The following is a 22,642-nucleotide window of genomic DNA, read 5'->3' as shown; positions in this document are numbered from 1 at the left end:
CTAGGTTAGATATTAGAATCATAGAGCATAATTTTTGAAATAGAACCATTGAAGTTGGTAGGAAGAGAAGAATCTTGATCATTTTCTCAAAGGTATTAATAGACTATTATAAATTGTACTGAGTCCACTGACGTCTTCCCTATAATTTACCGTTTTGTTTAGTGTTATGTGAATCATTTCGCTTATGTTTCTACGGTAACTGTTGTTTTCATGGTCGAGTACTGTTGTTCCCTCGAAATGAAACTTGTGTCCTTCCCTGTGTGTATGTGAAGTGAGAGCAGTTTTATCCCTATGTGTGATGTTGTTGGAGTCTGCTCTGTGTTGTCTAATTCTGTCCTTCAATAGTTGTTTCGTCTGTCCGATGTAGGTCTTCTCGCAATTAGAGCATGGAATCTTATATACCACTGACGATTGTGACATTGTCGGTATACAATCTTTTAATTTCGTGAAGTATTTTCCCGTTGTGATCTTGTTGTAAAATGCACCAGTGCAACCAATCCTCTTGAAAATTCTTGAAATCTTCTGTGAGAGGCCGGGTATGAAAGGGAATCTGTAATATTGTGCTGGTTCTTTGTTCCTTTGTTGGGTGTTGTCCAATTTTTCCTTGGTCTTATTCACAACTCGTCGAATGACATATTTGGGGTAGTTGTTTTCTCTCAAAATGTCACAAACTCTCTGTGTACTCTCATCTCTGAATCTTTAAGTGACAGCAAATTCAGAGATGAGAGTACACAGAGAGTTTGTGACATTTTGAGAGAAAACAACTACCCCAAATATGTCATTCGACGAGTTGTGAATAAGACCAAGGAAAAATTGGACATGAGAAAATGATCAAGATTCTTCTCTTCCTACCAACTTCAATGGTTCTATTTCAAAAATTATGCTCTATGATTCTAATATCTAACCTAGATTATTCTGTTTTCCTACAAATTATTGACTTGTTTCAAAGAAAATTTTGAGAAAATTTCACTGGAGTTCAAAGTCGCTTTCAATGAAACCTTGTGTGCAGTTTTTATTATTTTTGACTCAACTTCTTTGAGATCATTTATGTAAGTGTATCGAAGTTTTGTTTCATGTCTATTGATGTATTTTAAATTTTAAAAATTTTTTAGCCTTGAAAAAGGTCCGATTGGCGACCGAAACGTCGGTGTAATGATTGAATAGGGAGTGATGAAATAGATGATCCAAATACCTGATAGTAGTTTTACTGATTATTATTTATGTTATTTCCACAAAGAAATGACCAAAGAATGAAGGAAATCAAAGTTCCCTTGTTTTGTTTAGTGTTTTTACATCTGAGTTGCAATATATTTACTTTCGCTGTAATAGGGGTTTATTAATCAATTTCCTAACCGAATTTCAACTATACAGGGTGATTCCGGAGGAGACCGTCAGATTTTAGGTGAAGTATACACTAGTTAAGGCAGTTTCGAAACAATGATTGGTTTATGGTTGGGGGCCTTCATTGAGAGTCTACAGGGTGATTTGTCCGATTAGACCGATTTTTCTTTTATTCATAACTTTGGTATGGCTTGATCAATCATGATGAAATTTTCAGTGTAGAACAATATGATTATCTTCTTTCAATAATTCCAACACTTGTTCAAAAATACAGGGTGGGAATTATGATAAGTTCAGATTAAGTTTGCAGGTTGAAAAAACACCCTGTACATTCCGTTTTCAGAAATTTTCTACTTGCTTCAGATTCTACCATAAGTTTACATTACTGGAGCGTTTTCATTTTATTTGGCACACGTCCATTTTTCCTAGAAAAATTTTTCAAAGATGAACAATATCGTTTTTTCGCTCCAAGGCATTGAGAATATTCTGAACTAGATGGTAAAGCTGTATCGTCCAATAATACAAAGCTCTTCCTGAGTCCTAAAATAAATTTTCCAAATTCTTAATTCATTTTTGATCGCTCATATTCAGATGTATAAAATCATTTAATTCAAAAAATTTCTTTATACGTACGTCAAATTAGTACCGAATTAGGAATTTCGCAGAGCAAAGTGAGCAAGACTTTGAAGAAAGAACAATTCCACCCATACCACTACCAAAAGGTGCAAGATCTGCCCCAACGATTACAATTTTGTCGCTGGGTTATTAGTCACCAACGAACTATTTTTCGTATTCTGTTCAGCGACGAGGCTATGTTCACTAAGAATGGAATTTTTAATATCCACAATTCCCACGAATGGGCAAGAGACAACCCGCATTTGAAGAAGAGTCATAATACACAACACAGATTTTCTGCCAATATTTGGCTTGGAACAATAGACGGAACATTAGTTGGCCCTCACATTTTTGCGGAAAGATTAAATGGTGAAATTTACCTAGATTTTTTGGAAAATATTTTACCAAATTTATTGGAAAATGTTCATATCCGCTCTATGTACTTTCAGCATAACGGAGCACCACCTCACTTTGCATTGAATGTGAGAAATCACCTGGATGTAAATTATCCGAACAGATGGATTGGTCGTGGAGGCCCTATTGCTTGGCCACAAAGATCGCCTGATTTGAACCCTTTAGACTATTTATTGTGGGGATATCTGAAAACAAGAGTTTATAAGGTTGAAATTAGAAGTAGAGAACACCTAGTTAAAAGGATTTCCGAGGAATGTAATATCTTGAAGCAAAATCAATCCCTCATTAGAAGGTCAATTGGAAATTTAATAAAAAGGTCTCGAATATGTATTCAAAAAAGGGGAAATCATTTCGAACATTCTATGTAAATTTTGTGTTATTCCTTAGTTTTGCCGTTCATGATGTGTTTCGAATGTTTATTCTGTATAAGTTGTAGATTTTTTGGTATAAGTAGGTAGGTATACAGATATTTTCTGGATTAAATGATTTTATACATCAGAATATGAGTGATTAAATATGAAATTCGAATTTGAAAGAACTACTTTAGAAATCAGGAAGAGCTTTGTATCATTGGACGACACCGGTTTACATTCTAGTTCAGAATATTCTCAATGCCTTGGAGCGAAATAATGATATTGTTCATCCTTGAAAAATTTTTCTAGGAAAACTCGATGTGTGCCAAAAAAATTAAAAACGCTCCAGTAATGTAAACTTATGATAGAATCTGAAGCATGTAGAAAATTTTTGAAAACGGAATGTACAGGGTGTTTTTTCAACCTGCAAACTTAATCTGAACTTATCATAATTCCCACCCTGTATTTTTGGGAAAGTGTTGGAATTATTGAAAGAAGACAATCATATTGTTCTACACTGAAAATTTCATCAAGATTGATCAAGCCACACCAAAGTTATGAATAAAAGAAAAATCGGTCGAATCGGACAAATCACCCTGTAGACTCTCATTAAAGGCCCCCAACCATAAACCAAACATTGTTTCGAAACTGCCTTAACTAGTGTATACTTCACCTAAAATCTGACGGTCTCCTCCGGAATCACCCTGTATATTCACGAATTCAAATTTTTCAAAACTATACACCGTTCCAAGTCACCTATTTCATTTGAGAGTTGAGAAATCAATAGATTTTAACTTGTTTCCCAAGCCTCCCAAATCAGTGGGTGACTTGGGACAAGTATATTTTATTTGTTTCAATATTTATATCCGAATTCTGAAGCATGGTATATATCATAATCAATAGTATGAGTCATTAAGCATATTCGAACCTCTTTTTCCAATAAAAATAGGTCACCGTTTTGAAAATATGACAATTTGAATTCAACAATCGTCCCAAGTAACCCGAATCTACGGTACTACGACTTTTAATTTTGAGGCCCTTCGCTCCACATTTGAAAAAAAAAATTAACTTTTTGCCCAACCAAATATATGAAATAAATACTTCAACCAGCTTCAACAGACTGTACTGAAAAACAAATACAAAACAAGACAAATAGAACTGAAATATTTCCAGGGGTAGATGCTTTCATAAAAAACGATGTGACAATATTCATTACGGGACATTAGAGTAATGAACAGACGGTAGGTATGGGGACGAATGGCACTGAAAAGATTGTGGTAGTAGAGTTAATAAAAAGTCAATTGATGCCTATCCTTATGAACTGAATGTGACATTAACGAGGTCAATACTCGCAGGGGTTGACTCCTATTCTCCAATGCTGAGGGGAATTGGCGCCGAACGTATGGGATCGGAAATATATCAAAGATTGTGTCGGTGAACGGAGGTTTTGTGTGCCATAAGCGGCCAACAAGAGTCGTTATTATATGCGACGATCTAGGCCCTCCGACACAGTGGATATCGCCAAAAAGTACTAAAATTCTATTATACAGGATTAATGGGAATAAATTTGGATATAGGTTCAGAACCTCGAAATGAGACGAAAAGTTCCTATGGAGTCATGCCCGGAAACGCTCCGTTAAAGAGTTACTTTGATTCAAAGATGACGACTTGTTTATGGATTTATTCAACTTTTTCAAAGTGGAAGAGACATATACAAATAAAATGTAGTAGTGGTATTTTCCAAATACAGATACGCATTTCCCATAACTTCAGAGGGGTGAAATCCTTTTTTTTAATTTCCACCATAACGTTGAATATTTTCATTGAAAAGACTAGTTTACTCGTTGTTGCTGCTATACCACAAGTAAGAATCATTGTATATTATAATTATATCAACATTCCGAATTTTATCTTGTAGTTGGGGAGCCGACGATGCTAAATCGGGATTTACTCGAGCGTCGTGAAGACCTAGTGGATTTTGAAGATCAGATGGTAGAAAGAAAAAAAGGTTCTATAATGTATGCACTTTCAGCGGTGGGGAAAGCGTCTGCAGGGTCTCAAACATGTAAAAAAAAACTGTCAGGTGTACATACTCGAGCGTGTCAGATTAAGATACTATATATACTACGTGTCTCTGTTAATGCATTCATGCTTATCTGACAGTTTGCGCGGTGGGACTGGCCGTTACGGAAGAGTTGGAAATGGTAAAAAAACAAAATTTTTCAAGCGTGTCAGATTTTTGGAGGATATGTTAATTGGACCCAAAGGAAGCTACTCTTCAAGGGACTGACAATTTGGACGTGACGCAAGGTCACAGCGGTCCTTTGAAAATGTAAAAAAAACATCGTTACTTGTACATACACGAGCGTGTCAGATTTTCATACAGATGGTTAATCTGGGTGTTGTAGACGTGTTGACCCATTAATCTGACACTAATAAGGGGGGTTTTCTTAATCTGACACTTTGAACATGATAAAAATCACTTTTTTTCGAATATTTCCCTCCTTGTACCTTTAATCGTTTTTGTATTTATTATGAAAGTTGTAGATAATAAAATTCTTCACAACTTTTGTCTGAAGAAATTTTTCATACTCTCAACCGTTCTCGAGTTGGAGGGCGATAAGGGCGAGAAGCTTAGCCACACATGCGAAAGGGCAAGGTCAATGTAGAATCCCAGTCTAATCTACATTCATTCAATTGTCAAAATGACAAGGTATTTTTATGAAGACAATTTCGAAAATTGTCACGAAAATTTTAGTGTTGTCTGTGACTGAACCTTGGAATATACTATTTTCCAACGAGTGAATTTTCGCTTCAGCATGTATCGTTAAACACCTTGCATTGATCGCCATATATTTCAAAAACGTTTGAACGTAGAAAAAATTGCTTGGTACAAAATTTGTAGAAAATGTTATGCTTTACAACTTTCATAATGAATGCGAAAAAGATTTGAAGCCCGTGGAAGGAGATAATTCAAATAAACTGATTTTTGTGACCTTTATGGCCAATTTTTATTGTTTCGGCTTGCTAAAACTGTCAGATTATCTTTTTTCCGTTATTCTTGAATCATTAGCTTCAAAATAAGAAAAAACTGTACCGCGATCGACAATGTACACGTGACTTTTTGTTTGCAACTTTGGCGCCCTCCTACACATTTTCGACACACTTAAATTGTCAGATTAAGAGAATATATACTTTTCAACATGTAATTAACCACATATATCTTAATTTGACACGCTCGAGTATGTACAATGATCGTTTTTTCTTTACTATTCTGACAGGCTGTCTTAGACAATTCCCCCTATATACAGGTCTAATTTTTGGAAGAGGTACTCTACAGGATCCAAGGTATCTCCCCTTATAGTAATCTGACACGCTCGAGTAAATCCCGAATTTCCCTCTTCGGCTCCCCAATTATTACTCTTTAGGACTAAAGATACTTCGAACAAACTCACAAATTTCCGCAAAACCTCTCATTTCCGTTTGAATTTTTAATTCTCTTCGTACTGACATTAAAAAGCATGTAGATCTCATTTTTAAAATGGAATAATTAAATCGTCGACAGTTTGGACTTGAATCAAACGGAGTTGGGCAGAACACAAGTCCGAAATCTTGAATTTAATCCACATTCCTGGATTACTCCGTCCCTCAGCAGTATCCGAAACATCTCGCAATGAAAAAGTTACAATTAAGTTTCTCAGATTTTGTGGAAGTTCCTCAGTGGCATTGATCTGATTATTCACTAAAGAAAATCGGGGAAATGAGTTCTTTTGTGGAACTTTTCTCATCTCTATTAGGATTCATTTGTGCTTTCTCGGTATCCCAAAGAGCTATGCGAAAAACCAATTGGAACTAATGTTTTCTTTCTGACGGCATTTCAATTTTCCCAGCTTCGGAAGTTCCTCCCTCAACAAAATCTCGAAACTATCGAGGGAGGGAATCTTATTTTTGAGGATGTTGTGAAGTCTTGTCAATTTCCTTTTCATGTAATTGAACATTGGAGAATCGCATTAGCAAAAGTGTTAAAATTCGAAGTAATTAATGATTTCTACTCCATAAATATATGATAATTCTCGTCGCCTAAGTCTAGACCGGGTTAGAAAAGAATTTCTTCAATTTGTATCCGGCAGTCTATCAGTGATACTGATCTTGATAGAATCCGAGAGTTGCAATGAATATTTAAGTTCTTGTCTAGTCTATAGCCTTGTGGAGTAAAAGATGTATAAGTGTATGAGAATGGGTCTAGCAGAAAATGTGGATTTTCATTACTCACCAATGATAAGTAAATAGAAAGTTTTCTTTACTAAGGCCCGGTACTTTCACCTTCGAATAAATTTTATTCACTGTCAATAAGTATCTGTCAAATAATTTCCTATGTGAAGGATACCTTATTTCGATGCTTTCAGATGAAATTATTTGACGAATAACAATTCTGTGAAAGCACGGTATACAACTTTTCACTGATTAATGTAAAATAAGACACCGCATTGTTGAAATTGTCATAATTCCAACTAGAAAGCAAATATTTCATGAAAATCACACAAAGAATAACCTAATATCAAGAATCTAAAAAATTCAACCAATAATGACGTACCGATATTCGATCTATGACAAATAAAATCTTATTAACGAGTTTCAATGACAGATTTATTCGATGAATAACACTATCTGAAAGTGAAAAGACTGCATTTTTACTTATTCTGAGAATAAGACTTATCTATCGAATAAATTTAGTTATTCGCACGTAAAAGTGCCTAAATATATTATTTTTAACGACCAATCATCCGATTTGGACCAGCTCTGTTATTGCTCTTGTATCTTCTTGTTGGGTACCAAATATTTCAGTTTACTTTCACTCACCTGATGATATTATTGTATTGCTTGAGAAACACGTGTTGTCGTTGAAGAACTCATGTCAGTGAAAATCATATATGTAATTCTGTTGATAGTTCAGTTATGGATATTGATCAAGTTTCGGCCACGTCAATTCAATATTTTTCATTGGTGTGATGAATCTGAACCTTTTCAATGGTTACCTTTCAAACTTTGTTTCCCATGTTCGTAGACAGACTGCATTCTTGGAACTCCTTTACTGACACATTTCCAATTCTGTCTTATATTCCACAAAGTATGATTTCAAGACTGAATCCCCAGTACTTTAATTCTTCGAATAAATTTTGACTATATGGCGAATAAGTATCTGTCAAATAATTTTCTATCTGAAGGATACCTTATTTCGGTGCTTTCACATGAAGTTAATTGACGGATATCAAGTCTATGAAAACACGGTATACTATTTTTCACTGATAAGTGTGAGATCAGACACCTTATTGTAGAAGTCGTCATCATTCTAATTGGAAAACAAATATTTCTTACAAATCACAATGTGAATAACCGTACATCAAGAATCTAAAAAATCCTACCAATAATGAGGCAACGACATTCGATCTATGTTCATATTTGACAAATAAACTCTTATTCGTAAGTTTCCACGACAGATTTATTCGGCGAATAGGGATCGTTTATTCGATGAATAACACAAAAACACATAACTGATAGTGAAAAAACGGCATTTCTACTATTCCTAAGAATAAGACTTAACTGCAGAATAAATTTAGTTATTCGCAGGAGAAAGTACCGGGCCTTACAGAGAGTGGCATTCATCGAATAAATCTGTCATAGATCGAATGTCGGTACGTCATTATTGGTTGAATTTTTTAGGTCCTTGGTTATTCTTTGTGTGATTTTCACGAAATATCTGCTTTCTAGTTGAAATTATGACCATTTCTACAATGCGTGTCTTATTGTACATAAATCAGTGAAAAGTAGCATATACCGTGTTTTCATAGAATTGTTATTCGTTAAATAATTTCATGTGAAAGCACCGAAATAAGGTATCCTTCAGATTAAAAATTATTTGACAGATACTTATTCACCATATTCATAGATAAGTACAGTTCAAGGACGTTGCAGTAGTATACTTTTCCAATGGAATTCAGAAGAGAAGCCTAGTTGTGAATGCGGGGAACCAAAAGAAAACATAAGACATTTGATTAATCATTGTCCCATTCATAAATTTCAGGATGATTTTAGAGCTATTCATGCAGTTTCCGAATCTTTTTCGAATTTGGTTGTGAATCTGATATGTAGAACATAATTTATCATCTTATATTTTTCCGCTTTTGTTTTTTTTTCTATTTCAGATTAAATTTTTTGGTAACTTGAAGGACACTCTCTGGATTTTCTTGTTCTTCGGAGAAAGGTTTAATTTTTGCAGTGCGAGATGCCCTTCTATATGAAATTTTTCAGTTTTTTTTTGTAAACAGTTTTATTTCTTACAATCCACTACACTCACTGAGAGTGTATCTTCTTAGTTTCTTTATTATGGTAACTAGTTCTGTTCATATACGCCAGAGCATCATCAGACCAGTTCCACTGAACTCTCTACTAGATGCTTCAATTATTAAAAAAGTACAAGGATTATTACAACAATTCTTGTACTTTTTTAATAAATAACGAATAATAATAATAATAATAATAATAATAATATTTATTCAGAGAAATGCAACAAAATACAAAAAACAAGTCAATATAAATTTTTTGCTCAAATTCTGAACAAACAATGTTAATCCACATGGATATCCGCTCGTGGATTTTGCAATATATGGACAACATAAATTCAATTCTAATCTTTACAAAAATTTCGAGATCATACATACATCATATTATAAAAGAACTACGACAGTAATTTTGCACAAAATCGGGTCTACTAAGCATTTATCAATGAATATTGTTATTTTTTAAATCTATCCGAGAATGCACAAGATGCCTAGGGGTTGAATCAATATATTTTCGTAATTGCTTCTTGAATATTGTTGGCATAATAATTTTTTTCATATTTACTGGCAAACTATTAAAAACAAGCGGCCCCAGAAATATATGACTCCGCTGTCCAATTGTTTTATTTATTCTAGGTACTACCGTAGAATACAGTTTATATCTGGTGTTATATTCATGATTTATCTGTTTATGTTTATATATTTGACTGTGATGATTTATTAGGAGTGACTGATAATATAATTGTCTTAAGTCATATATCCCACTTTCTTTATATAGCAAATCGGAAGGATATCTGAATGGTTTGGAGAATATTATTTTCAATATCCATTTCTGTGTTGTCTCGATTTTATTTGAATGCACATTCATCAATCCTCCCCATGCTAGATTGCCGTATGTCAAGTGAGACTGAACAAGAGCATAATACAAAATTTTCATTTGTTCAGTAGTACAAAAAGTTCTAAATAATTTGAATTTAGGAATTAGAGACCTCAACTTTTTCACAATTTTATCGGCTTGCCCTTTCCACTGAAGTTTATTATCGATATATACTCCCAAATATTTCACAGAATCTGTGGATGTTATTTCTATAGGTGTACTGTGGGTGGGTATGATATGTAATTTGGTCATCTGGGGTAAGTACCGGGTAAGGCTGGTGAAAGCAACAAATTTAGTTTTCTCGACATTTATGGTGAGTAATTTATAGTTGAAAAAGTCAATAATTTGTGCAAAGTCAACTTCAATTTTCTTTTTCAGGTCGCACCAGTTTGTATCTTGGTAAAGTATGGCAGTGTCGTCAGCAAAACTTACGATATCACCGACCGATGGTAAGTCAAAGAGATCATTTAAGTAAATGATAAAAAATAAAGGTCCAAGCACCGTGCCTTGAGGCACTCCATACTTTACCTCTCCCACTTCATCTCCAATTTTGACAGCTTGTGATCTGTGACATAGATAACTTTCCATTAGCTTCAAAGATTTACCCCTAAAACCTATTCTCTCCAATGACAACAATAATTCATTATGACAGACCGTATCGAAGGCTTTGGCGAGGTCGACGAATACGCAGACAGCTGGCATTTTATCATCAATAGCTTTATACATTTTTCCAGTCAAATAGGCTATTGCATTCTGCGTCGACTTACCGGCTCTAAAACCGTATTGTCGCTTTGAAATCAGGTTATATTTATCTAAAAATTTAGTTATTCTGACATTCAAAACTTTTTCAAATATTTTTGAAATTACAGGGGATATTGAAATAGGTCGATAATTTGAGCATAACGATCTGTCCCCAGACTTATATAAAGGTAACACAATCGATTTTTTCAGAACATTAGGGTATTGTCCCACCTCAATTGACTTATTGATAACAAATGTAATAGGCTTAACTATGAACTCTGCTGTATTTTTTATTATTTCTGTTGTTATCTTGTCCACTCCCGCTGATTTACTGTTTTTCAAAGAATGTATTATTTTAAGTACTTCAGCTTCATCAGTCTCCAATATAACTATTGAGTTAACATTTCTTCTTTGTTTGAATTTAACGCCGCTATTTTTTATCCTTTTTGCCAATTTTTCACCTACACCTATGAAGAATTCATTAAAAACCTCAGTTAATTCTTTTTTGCCAGTCACCTTTTCCCCTAATTCATTTACCACCGATGTTGGTTGAATTTTGGTTGTATCGTTTTTGTCAATATTTCTTAAGACTTTCCAAAGTTGATCTGGATTTTTCGCATTGCTATTGAATCTATTCGATAGTTTCAGTGGAATTGGTCTGATGATGCTCTGACGTATATGAGCGAAACAAGTTACCATACTAAAGAAACTAGGAAGATACAACCTTCTTTTATCGAATAAACAACTTCCTACTTTGATAGGTTTATTGTATTTTCATATTTTTTTGTATAATGCGCAGTTTTCGAGTAATATGTTGTAAAAATATCAAAAAGTATGTGTGGAATTTGAAAATTTGGGTACCTACTTTGGCCGAATACAACTCTGTTCAAAAGATCCACAGATGTGTTGTGTCACAGATTTAGCTAGTTATTCTGAATTTTGTTTTTCCAGGCGTGGCATAGCTCATTATAAAACTCAAAATTTCTATATATTCTCATCAGGGCCGAATCTAAAAAAAAAAGTACAAGAAAAAAATGTTTCTTTTGACCTCAACAATCTACTGTGAAAATATGTGAAAGTCAAAGTCTCACCATGTGTAATAATGAAATTGTAGTGAACACAATCATATTATTTTTTCAATCACAACCAACTCAGAAATGAAGCCTTCATTAACCCCACCAGAAATTCATCACTACCTGCCGATCGAGGAAATCATTCCAAAATAGGCATGCAGAACGTTCATCGGAAAAATTGGCCCTCGGCAAATGGGGCACTCCAATTTTCAACGGCGATAAAAAATTCAATAACCCATTCAAGGGTCCATCGTCATATTCTCCGTCGATCGTCAGGAAATGACAAATTTTCTCATAAATGTTTCAATGCCATCTCGTTGCCCCACTTTCGGTGAATTCTTCGCAACTAATCGTTCCGAAAATCCATCACTCGATGTCTACCCCGGCTCTTTTCTGGATTACTTGGCCATTTGGTTCAGAAGTTGGGAATGTCGACTGTATAGGCCGCGAGGCCCCTCAAGATCGATACATGAAACTCACACGAACCTTAAAATTGCGGGGTCGCAGAGGCGTTCAACTTTCTTTTGTCCCCGCCGTCCACGTTATTGGTTTCAAAGTTCCCGTCTCGAATTTTTTTCCGATTTTCTTCGCGTTATTAGCTTTGCGAGGCCCTCTTGCTGTAAATATTTTGTCTGCGGTTCTGTTATTAATTGAGTGGTTTATTTCTTTGTCTGCGAAAAGTTCTATGGGAAGGGACGTTATATTTCTATTTATTTGCAGAAGTTGCAATGGAACTCTTTCGATACTTGGAAGTTCAGTCAGGTTTTGCTCGGAGATCGAGGAAAATAAATACAATGCGGCCATTAGAAGTTAACGGAGAAATGTACATTGGATCTCAATTTCCTCTCAAGATATGAGGCGAACAAACCTTCATTTTTTAAATATTTTCAGCTATTTTTGACATTATTCCAAATATTAACTTATTAGCACATTTTTCGATTCACTAATTCTACTATTTTTTAATTTCTCATTCCTTTTACATATCTGGAATGGTTTTCCAATTATTCGTCGATAATTTTTTAGGAATGCATTTTTCAACCTCATAACTTCCATGAAATCAGTTGCAGGAGATACATCAAATGTAATTTTATACAGGGTGAGTCCTTGACTCATTCAAATATTTAAACAGTAGATTCTTGAGGTCAAAAGAAACACTTTTTTCCTTAACCATTTTTTTTTCGATTCGGCCCTGATAAAAAGATATAGACATTTTAAGTTTTCATAATGAGCTGTGCCACCCCTGGAAAAACAAAATTACCTTCAGAATAACTAGGTGAATCTGTGACGATGCAGATCTGTGGATCTCTCAAGCAGAGTTGTATTCAGCCAAAGTACCCAATTTTTGAAATTTCACAGATATAATATCTGATGACTTTCTGGCAATGCAAAGCTTTATGAACTGTATATACAATGTGCTTTCAAAGGACTTTTTTTGACAAAAGGTAGACCTCATCAAAATAAGTCGTTTAACCAAAAATTTTCTATATAAAATATCCAAGATGGCTGAGATAAAACCCCTAGTTCGACAAAATTTCATTGAATTTCAAGTACGGGACTGCGAAAGGTGACTCGGGCATCGCAAAAACGAAACAAAACATAAACATATGGCTGGACAATGAATGATTCAGTACCAAGTTCATCGGATTAGATGCATCAGGTCACTTTTGAGAGAATAATAATTGTTGTATCGTGCAATTTAGGGTGAAAAAAATGTAGAAAAACCAGGCAGATTCTTGAAAGTGCTTATGTAACTTATGTTAAAAAAGTGCCATGATGTTTTCCCATTTCATCCTATTTTACGAAGATTGTTGGAATGTTCGAACAAGAAGATTGTGATGCCCATTGTGAAAAAGTTCGTGAATAATTCAAACGAATTTTATTGGTGAGATTTTGAAGTATTATTCTACTTTTTACACTGTCCTAAGTCTCTTCTGTCAGTTGGCATCGAAATAATATATTTCATAAAATCGTGTAAGTTACTAAAATATAATGAGAACAACTCGGCAATCCTAAGTTTCTATTTTCATTACCACGTAAATATCGAACTAGCCAATATCCTAAACGAAACCACATGGTCGAATCAGGAGTTTTTTCCCACTGCTTTGCTATAATTCAGCTAACAAACGGTATAGGGTCGTATTAGGATCTATTTAAGTAATCAATTTCAATTTTTTTTCAAATTTGTGATTTTGGAAGCTTTGTATGAGTGATTTACGGTGAAACGCTTCATTTTGACCAGTTTCACCTTCTGCTGAAAAAAAAGCCTCAGCTTCAAATACACAAACTAGAAACTTTCAAGGTAGATTATGGATATGCAAATGCACCAGTTGAGTAAAAAAATCCGCTCGATGACTTCGGAGTTATAGACATCTGATTTTTTTTTCCCAATAATTCATAGCTAGATCAAGTTGAGATTTTGGAACAATCTTGAAAAAGCTATTTCATAGCCACTAGTCGGATCACCATTATCTATTTGAATTATTTGGGCATATACAGGGTATTCCTAAATGAGTGTAGCATAATACAACTAGATTCTTCACGAAAAAAACATTTTTTTCGTCTCCCATTTCGTTTTGAGATAGAGGATGGCAAGAAACAGTTTGACGAAAAATTCTAAGGCGCCAGTCATTTTTGCACGAGAGAGATCCTTCTAGTTTAATGCTCCAAAGTCAACCGTTTCCTGAAAAATCAACCCTTCGAGAAAAAAAACTTTTTGTGAACAATAACAAACGTTTCGTTCAATGTTCTGAAAATCTTTCTAGATTTAAAAAAAAATAGTTATACCTAATTAACAATTCCATGGAAAGTTTCTGATCTTATAGATTAGAACGAAGACATTCGTTTTTGTGTAAAATTCATAAACGCTTCAAATTGCACTCAGCAAGTTCGAGCAAATGGTAGAAATTATTTTCATTCAATTTATGACGATTATGAAAATATTGTAGTACTCTCAGAACTACAGTTATAAAGAATCGTGAGGTAAGCTTAAAAGAATCTCTTCATAAACTTTTTAGGGTTTTCACTCCCAATCTCTGAAACAAAATCAATTAAAAATGAAAACCCTAAAAAGTTTATGAAGAGATGCAGAATCCTCCCAGAATAAATTTCAATCGAAAGCTTAAAAGAAGTTTATCCCATAGAACTTTCTCATAGAACAATAGTTATCATTTTCATCTTCGTCGAAAACATGGCAGCACTTAACGAACGTCTTTTTCCAATTTCACCAGGACACGAATTGTAGCCAATGGCGAGACTTTTCGAGAAATTTTCTGATGTGGAAATTCATAGAAGAGATAATTTCACCTCGGAAAGATGATAACATGGATGAATATTTGTTCGTCAATGAAAAATTGTTTTTATTTTTTTTTCCGTTTGACGAATAACAAAATTTTTGACTTTTCGAGATGACGAACTTTTTGAATCGAATTATAATGAGAACCCCATACGAATTAGTGGTTTCTGACGTAAGATATTCATTGTCTCTTTTTGAACTCACCACTCAAACGGTGTAGATCCCTCTTAAACCACCGCTACATTACTTTCTCTAACCTCTACCGATCTTCTCAAAACGTCGTTACAGAAATGAGGGGAGAACGTCACATACATAGAACACGGTATTCCAATTCCATACAGCAATAAGTTCAGTTCAAAACGACCCTGACACATTATCGACCTTTGTCAATAATTGCAACGGACACAGTTTTCGAATAACCGTACGTTGTGAACATACATGCTAAAACATAACCGCGTAATTTCCAACGTCTATTGATTGAAACTTACTTCCTGGTGCTCCAGGAACACTTCGTCATAAACCGCTCGCCAGTCACGGAACGCCAATCAGTTTTATGTTGAGCCGTTCGAAATTTCATTATTCCAAGAATTGCACACGAGAAGTTATGTGTGAAAAATCGATTCTGGGGTTGCCCACAGGGAATTCTACTCAACACATAATGAGAACTTACATAATGAGCGATGAATATTGGTGTTTGAACATAAATACTCCCGCACAGAGATGTTTCTGTGTTTATTTGTCATAGATCGAATGTCGGTGCGTCATAATTGGTTGAATTTTTTAGATTCTTGATATTATGGTTATTCTTTGTGTGATTTTCACGAAATATTTGCTTTATAGTTGGAATTATGACAATTTCTATAATGCAGTGTCTTATTTTACATTAATCAGTGAAAAGTAGTATACCGTGTTTTCATAGAATTGTTATTCGTCAAATAATTTCATCTGAAAGCACCGAAATAAGGTATCCTTCAAATAGGAAATTATTTGACAGATACTTATTGACATTGAATAAAATTTATTCGAAGGTGAAAGTACAAATTACCAGTATGCTTTTAGTTAATTTGATAATATAATATATGTTTAGATTTTTTTATTGCATTAGGTGTGTACATAAAAAATAGTAAGAGGTGTTCTTATGAATGACAGCGTAATCATTTTGCCCAAATGCCTTCAAATTTCGAGTTTAAGGCAAGATATAGACTAAAACGATTGAGTAGGCCCTATTGATTAAGATTCCGTGATCAAATTCATAATGATAAACCAAGGTTCAAAACGCTTTCTTCGCAGGATTTCATAAAAGGTGGGTACATTTCTGAATCCAATACTCAATTTATTATTAAGAATTTTTAGGTCCCTTCCTGAATCCAATACTCTATTTATTATTACACTGAATTTTTTCCCTCAGCGCTTTTCATTGTAATTTTGTCGGATCTTGCAAAGTATGAAAGCATCAGACTTCCTTCATATCATCTAATAAGATATGCCAGGGATGTGTACTTCTTTTAATATGGCACTCAGGTAATAAACGGTAGCCATAGCTAAGCGAAAAATGGCTTAAATTAATTCTTTTCATCTTCATCTTTTCTATTCATCTGCTCATTACATTTTCCTTCACTTAACCAGTTCAATGCGAGAGCAGGAAACATATTTATTTTTGAAAAAATTCTTATATTTCCATTGAATTCGAATATGCTTGATGATGTGAGAAATGAGTACAATTTCAAATAATACCTGAACTTTAAAATTCACAAAGAATGATTGCTAGAGAGAAATAAAGAGCCATATTTTTTAAGAAAGAAACATTCCTTCACAATTTCAGATTATGTGATCTAGTAAAAAATTTTTTATTTCATGCTGTTCTTGAACGAATATAAGGGAAACTTCGAATGTGTTTTTCACGTTCAATAATTTATAGAAGTCCATAAGTTTGATTCCATGGGGTGTTTTTACACAAAGATCACGGTAGCCAGAATATTATTCGACAGGCTTGAAACAGTGATATCAAAACCATGTAACATCAAACTGTTCGACAAGTAGATAGGTATATATGATGTTTGAAGTGTCTTCAACAGGGAGTAAATTAACAACTAGAAACTCTGCCCTTAATCAAGAGATATTAGTAGGAGAGTAGATGAAGTTGGGATTATTAACCTATTCACTTTAACCGTTAACCTGTTAACACAGGAATTACTCATTCATGCGTAATATATGCACCGATGATTGGAAGCATTGTTTTGCTCATAATCATTCAACCTGTATATTCAGTGTGCATGTTATGAGCTTACGGTCAGTCAATCTCTGAGACTGACAATACAATATGAAATTATACATTATGGAATTGCTAATAGAGAAAATTCGAATAGGTATTCAACGTTTTAGACACATATACTGGGAGTACTGGACTGAAAGCTATTGGGATTATTGGGAATCCATACGATGTCTTTTGTGACATAAATTTCCATATTCAGTGGTTGTCCATAACTGTTCTAAATGTGGGCGCTCTTTGTAATGAATGAAGAAATAAACTACTCCTACACTGCGCAAAAAAATTATCGCACATTCTGAAAATCTCAATTTTAATGAAAGTTAACTCCACGTTGACTTTATAACTTATTTTTTATGTTCTCTCGGGAAGGTTTTGAACGAAACAAGACACATTTAATGGAAGAAAAATTCAGGATTTCACCGAATCTTATGTAAAAGAAGAGAAATGAACAATTTTCAGAATACTGAAATGCTGATAAGTGATTTAATACTTGGTATTTCCACCCCTTGTGTTAATTACAGCTTGTCAACGACGGTTCATACTCAAAATGAGTAATCTTAAAATGTTCTGATCTAATCCTTCCCAGATTTCTCCGAGTTGGATTCCTAAGTCATTAAGAGTAGCTGGATGCTCAATCGGATTGAGATCTGGACTTCTTGCTGGCCATTCCATTCGAGAGACTTCAACCTCTTCAAGGTACTCCTGAACGATGCGCGCACGATGGGGTCTGGCATTATCGTCCATAAAAATGAAATTTTCACCAATGTATGGGGCAAATGGCACTACATGCTCTTCAAGAATGTTCCTCATATACTTAACAGCATTCATAGCTCCATTATCAACGACCACTAGGTCTGTGCGGGCAGTCAAAGATATTCCACCCCATACCATAATCGATCCTCCCCCGAAACCAGTAGTATTCAGGAAATTGCACTGAGCATATCTTTCATGTGGACGTCTGTATACAAGGGAACGTCGATCACAATGGTAGAGGCAGAATCTAGACTCATCTGTGAAGAGAATCTTTCCCAGTCGTCCTCTTCCCAATGGATATGCTCTCTCGCAAAATCCAAACGCGCCCTTCGATGGGCTGGGGTAAAAGCTGGGCCTCATGCCGCGACACGAGGCCTTCAATCATATTCTCTGTATAACTGAAGAGTCAGGAAGTTGAGTGTAAAACGCTGCATTGCTTGAATAAGCAAATATCCCAAAAACAACATTGAATAGTCAAAATCAATCGAAAAAAAGTTTATGTTAGATCAATTTTGTTACCGATTATTGACTATTTGAAGTACCTATGTGAGAAAACCTTGATCCTGACATGCAAATAAATGTCTTCTCGTCTCCCCGAAAGGTTTTCGGGAAGAGGAACATTCCTCTTTTCAATAACCAGTTTTCTCGTGAAATAAAATTCCGCTATTAAACTTTCCAAGTAATGCGTTCCGCTATGTTTTCCCGGGATTAACATTCAACAGTTTTCCACCCTCGATTTATTGTTTTCCGTCTTTCTTCCGAATACTTTCAAACTCGTTCTTTCTGCCATAGAAGCGAGAACTCGGGATATGCCTTCATGGAAAAAGTTGAGAGTGACGTCCTTATCGGCAACATTCTTTCTCTGCGGAAAGTTTGATGACACAATTTTGGCAATATATGATGGTTTCTTGAGGCTGCGGACCGACGTTTGCTCATTCAGCGGAACTCCGAATAGATATTCTTGGGACATCTAACTTTCCGAAGTGGATTCGTCAGCGGGAAATCCATAAATACATTATCAAAAGATGTTTTCTATCGAATTTGCTGAAATCTTAATATTTATGATCGTCTGATTCCCTATTCTTACGAGAATCCTGAAATAGTAAATATCAATTCAGACTTGCTTTTCAAGATGAAATGCCCATTTTTTTTCAACTCAACTATTCCTTGGAAAATCTCATTCGAATATTGCTCTGCTGTTCGTTTTAAAAGCATCACGTTTTTCTTTTGAAGCAGAGAAAGAATTGCAATTGACATCCAGAAGTTACACTCGACTCGGAAGATTCAATCTGAATTCGTAGAAATAGCGTGAATCCTACAATTCCTTCATTCTTCAAATATAATTTTCCGCAAATCGCTAGGAAATTTTGACATTCCAGACAAGCTTCCTCAAAGAAAAAGTCAAGGTTTCCTAACTGTTATTAAATATTCATTTCCATACTGTAAGGAAATGGTATTTCCGTCCACCTCAACCTTATTGTGAAGAGATTCTTCGATATTTCCTTCAGCAACGTTTGATGATTTCCATGCCTCTTTAAACAAGTTAGGTGGGTACCAGAGTCAACCAATATTGTTAAGAAAACATCTGTTGAATATACTAGAAAGGAGTGCGGGGGACTTGACCCATGCTATGGTCGGAGACATAATCGGTGGTCCAAGTTTCAAATAAAGAAAATTGAAATTATTCAATTTATATTAATAAATGAATGTTAAAAATATACAAAGGTTCAAAAGAGTAAAAAAAATGCCGGAAATAAGTGAAATAGAAAATATGTATTTCATACGCTGATACATCTGATAATGAAAACTTTGACATAGACAATCGTTGGTCATTGGAAATTGTTTTATTTCAATGTTTTTTCTTATGGCCAAGTCTCTCTCGCCCCCTGTTCAACTATCCCTCTGGTTAGGGAGACATGAGTGATGTTCCTAAAAGAAGAATTGCTTTACTCAAAATGTTCATCTCACCACTACTTTACTATTATCTATCGTTATCTATTTGGGCATGATATCTTCACGTCACAAATGAGTTGCTACCATTTACATGCAGATACAACAAGTGGCTTCAGAGTGAAAAGGGGTTCAACTCTTTGGTATAATTTGTTTCATAATTCAATAAAAAGTGTGGAACGAGGGGATGAAACTCACACCTTCAATTGCGAAAAATTAATTAATTAGGAAAACTGAGTTTTTGCATAGTTTATGGCAGGGATGTTCCAGAATTGAATTTCGTTCAAAAAATTTGAAATCAAATTCAACTTCTCATATTTCAAAAACGGTGACCTATTTTCATGTGAGAAATAGGTTCAAATATGCTTAATGACTCAGAATTTGGATATAAATTTAAAATAAAATAAAATATACTTGTTCCAAGTCACCCACCCATTTTGAATACAAGTTGAAATATAAATTTCTCAACTTCCATGCAAATGGAATAAGTGCCTTGGGACGGTTTATAGTTTTGAAAAATTAGAATTTGTGATTATATGGTTGAAATTCGGTGAGGAAATTAAATGATAAACTTCTGTTACAGCGAAAGTAAATATATTGCAACTCAAATGTAAAAAAACTAAACACAACAAGGGAACTTTGATTTCTTTCATTCTCTGGTAATTTCTTTGTGCAAATAACGTAAATAATAATATCCTGCAAAAAATCGGTAAATTTCCTGCTGCCCATGCGCCGCTTGTATCTATTCGGCATTGTCCCAAATCACCCAATGAAACAACAAAATAAATGAATGAGATCCGTGTTGCTGTTTGATTTGTAAACTTGATTCATGACATATCTAATATCCCAATATCCCACGTATCCAGAACAAAATTACACATGCATAAAGTGAAACACATGTATAGGACACTAAAAAGTATAAGTCCATAAAAAAACGCGCTTTTACTCTCCTGAATTCGTTAATTTTTCCTGCCAATTCAAACGCTCTGGTCACGGCAAACTCAACAGGAATTAATTGTTAAACTAGCCGAAAAAACGCTGCACAATCTTATGAGTTTGTCCCTTCACTCATAAATGGTAAGAAACAAAGAAATCTGCAAGGGGGGTAATTGTCCCAAGTTACAGGACTGTCCCAAGTCACCCGAATCTACCGGCACTTGAAAAAAAAAATTGTAATTTCTTTGACCTGAATGAACAATTTAGTGACTGTAAAATTTAAAGCCTGATTCGCTTTTTGCGCCGATACCAATAAGAATCTTTCGTACACCTACTCGATTTCCGAGATAATAATCCCACGAGTTCGTTAACGAGCTCCACATTAATTAAAATCACAACGGCAGCTGTTGCTGATCCGGCCATAAATGAAAAGAAATCCCGAACAGACGACGACAAACAACCAAGAACCACAATAATGGATGCAACTACGTAAATGACGTTCGCGGTTCGTCGCAACGACGAACTTCCGCAGTTCAATGGGGTCCTCTGCATTCAGATGTCCCTCCCGAATCATGATTTGGTTTGAACTTTTCCCATGAAGTGCTCCAACTTGCGCCCGTAAAACATTTGTCTTTTTTTTACCCCACGGAGTTGGACGAGTGGCGGAAAGATTTATTCCTCCTTTCAACAACAAACAACCAAACAGAATAAAATCATGATAATATATTCAAGAAGTCGGTGATGAAAGCTAATATTCATGTAAATAAAGTTTGCGAGGAGAGATAAATTAAATTATTCGGATGAGTAATAGAACATTCAACTTTTTATATGATTGTCTTTGATTAATGTTCAGAAATGAAATCGGAAAATGGTTGAGTTAATTAGTGCTTCAGGAATTCAGAGTGAAATAAGACACAAACGTTGTTGTCTGAATGTTTTCTCCCTACTCGAAAGGATATTTAATAAATTCAATGTCGCGCCAATATTGGAATGGAGGTAATGGTTAAATTTTTTCATTTCATAGGGAGTTCCATACAGGTCGGTTTGTTCAATTTGATTCTTCTGAAGTCACTTAGTTTGAGATTCAAAACTTTCTGTTTTCTGATATTCATATTGAAAAAGTAGTGAGTAGCACTCACCTGAAGATGCTATTGTGATAGCGAAACACGTGTAGTGCTTTGAGAACTCATCTTGTGAAAATCGTATGATCTGTTTCAAGTTCCAAAAAGTAGCAATAGAAAATCTTTCAATATACATTTGAAGACCAGGGTATCTCTTCGACCCGTACAAATATTTGAACAGTAGATTTTTGTGGGGAAAGGTTGCAAGGAGTTAAAGTGTTATTATTCCTCAGTAATCTCCGAAATTTTTACAGAAAAAAAAAGAGAACGATGACTTTGACTCGTACAAATATTTTAACAGTAGATCCTTGAGGTCAAAAGAAACACTTTTTTCCTATACCATTTTTTCCGAATCGGCCCTGATAAGATATAGTAATTTATAATTTTCATAAACAAAATTACGTTCCATATAAAAAGAATTGCATTAGGTCAAAGTACCAATTTTTGGAATTTCACAGATATTTTTTATTTTCGAACATAACTGAAAAACGGTGCATTATACGAAAAAATATGAAGAATACTTTCATTTTACAAAACGTGCAAATGCTCAAAATATCGTCCAAGTTTGT

At 34.6% G+C, this 22,642-nt stretch overlaps 1 protein-coding gene across 5 annotated transcripts in view; it reads right to left on the bottom strand.

Moving 5' to 3' along the window:
• Positions 1 to 22,642, bottom strand: part of LOC123316792 (discoidin domain-containing receptor 2-like) — a 321,074-nt gene that overhangs the window by 169,942 nt on the left and 128,490 nt on the right. The window contains exon 1 of one of the 5 annotated variants that reach the window (XM_044903053.1): positions 6,997 to 7,058. The exons of the other annotated variants lie outside the window; for them this stretch is intronic. The gene's annotated coding sequence lies outside the window, so the exon portion shown is untranslated. Of the gene's footprint in view, positions 1 to 6,996; positions 7,059 to 22,642 lie in introns of those variants that run through there. 5 annotated transcript variants of the gene reach the window in all.

The sequence above is a fragment of the Coccinella septempunctata genome, chromosome 1, assembly GCF_907165205.1.
Source record: "Coccinella septempunctata chromosome 1, icCocSept1.1, whole genome shotgun sequence".
Lineage (NCBI taxonomy): Eukaryota > Metazoa > Arthropoda > Insecta > Coleoptera > Coccinellidae > Coccinella > Coccinella septempunctata.
The sequence above is the reverse complement of the archived record's forward strand: the minus strand, read 5'-3'. Positions and strand labels throughout refer to the sequence as shown.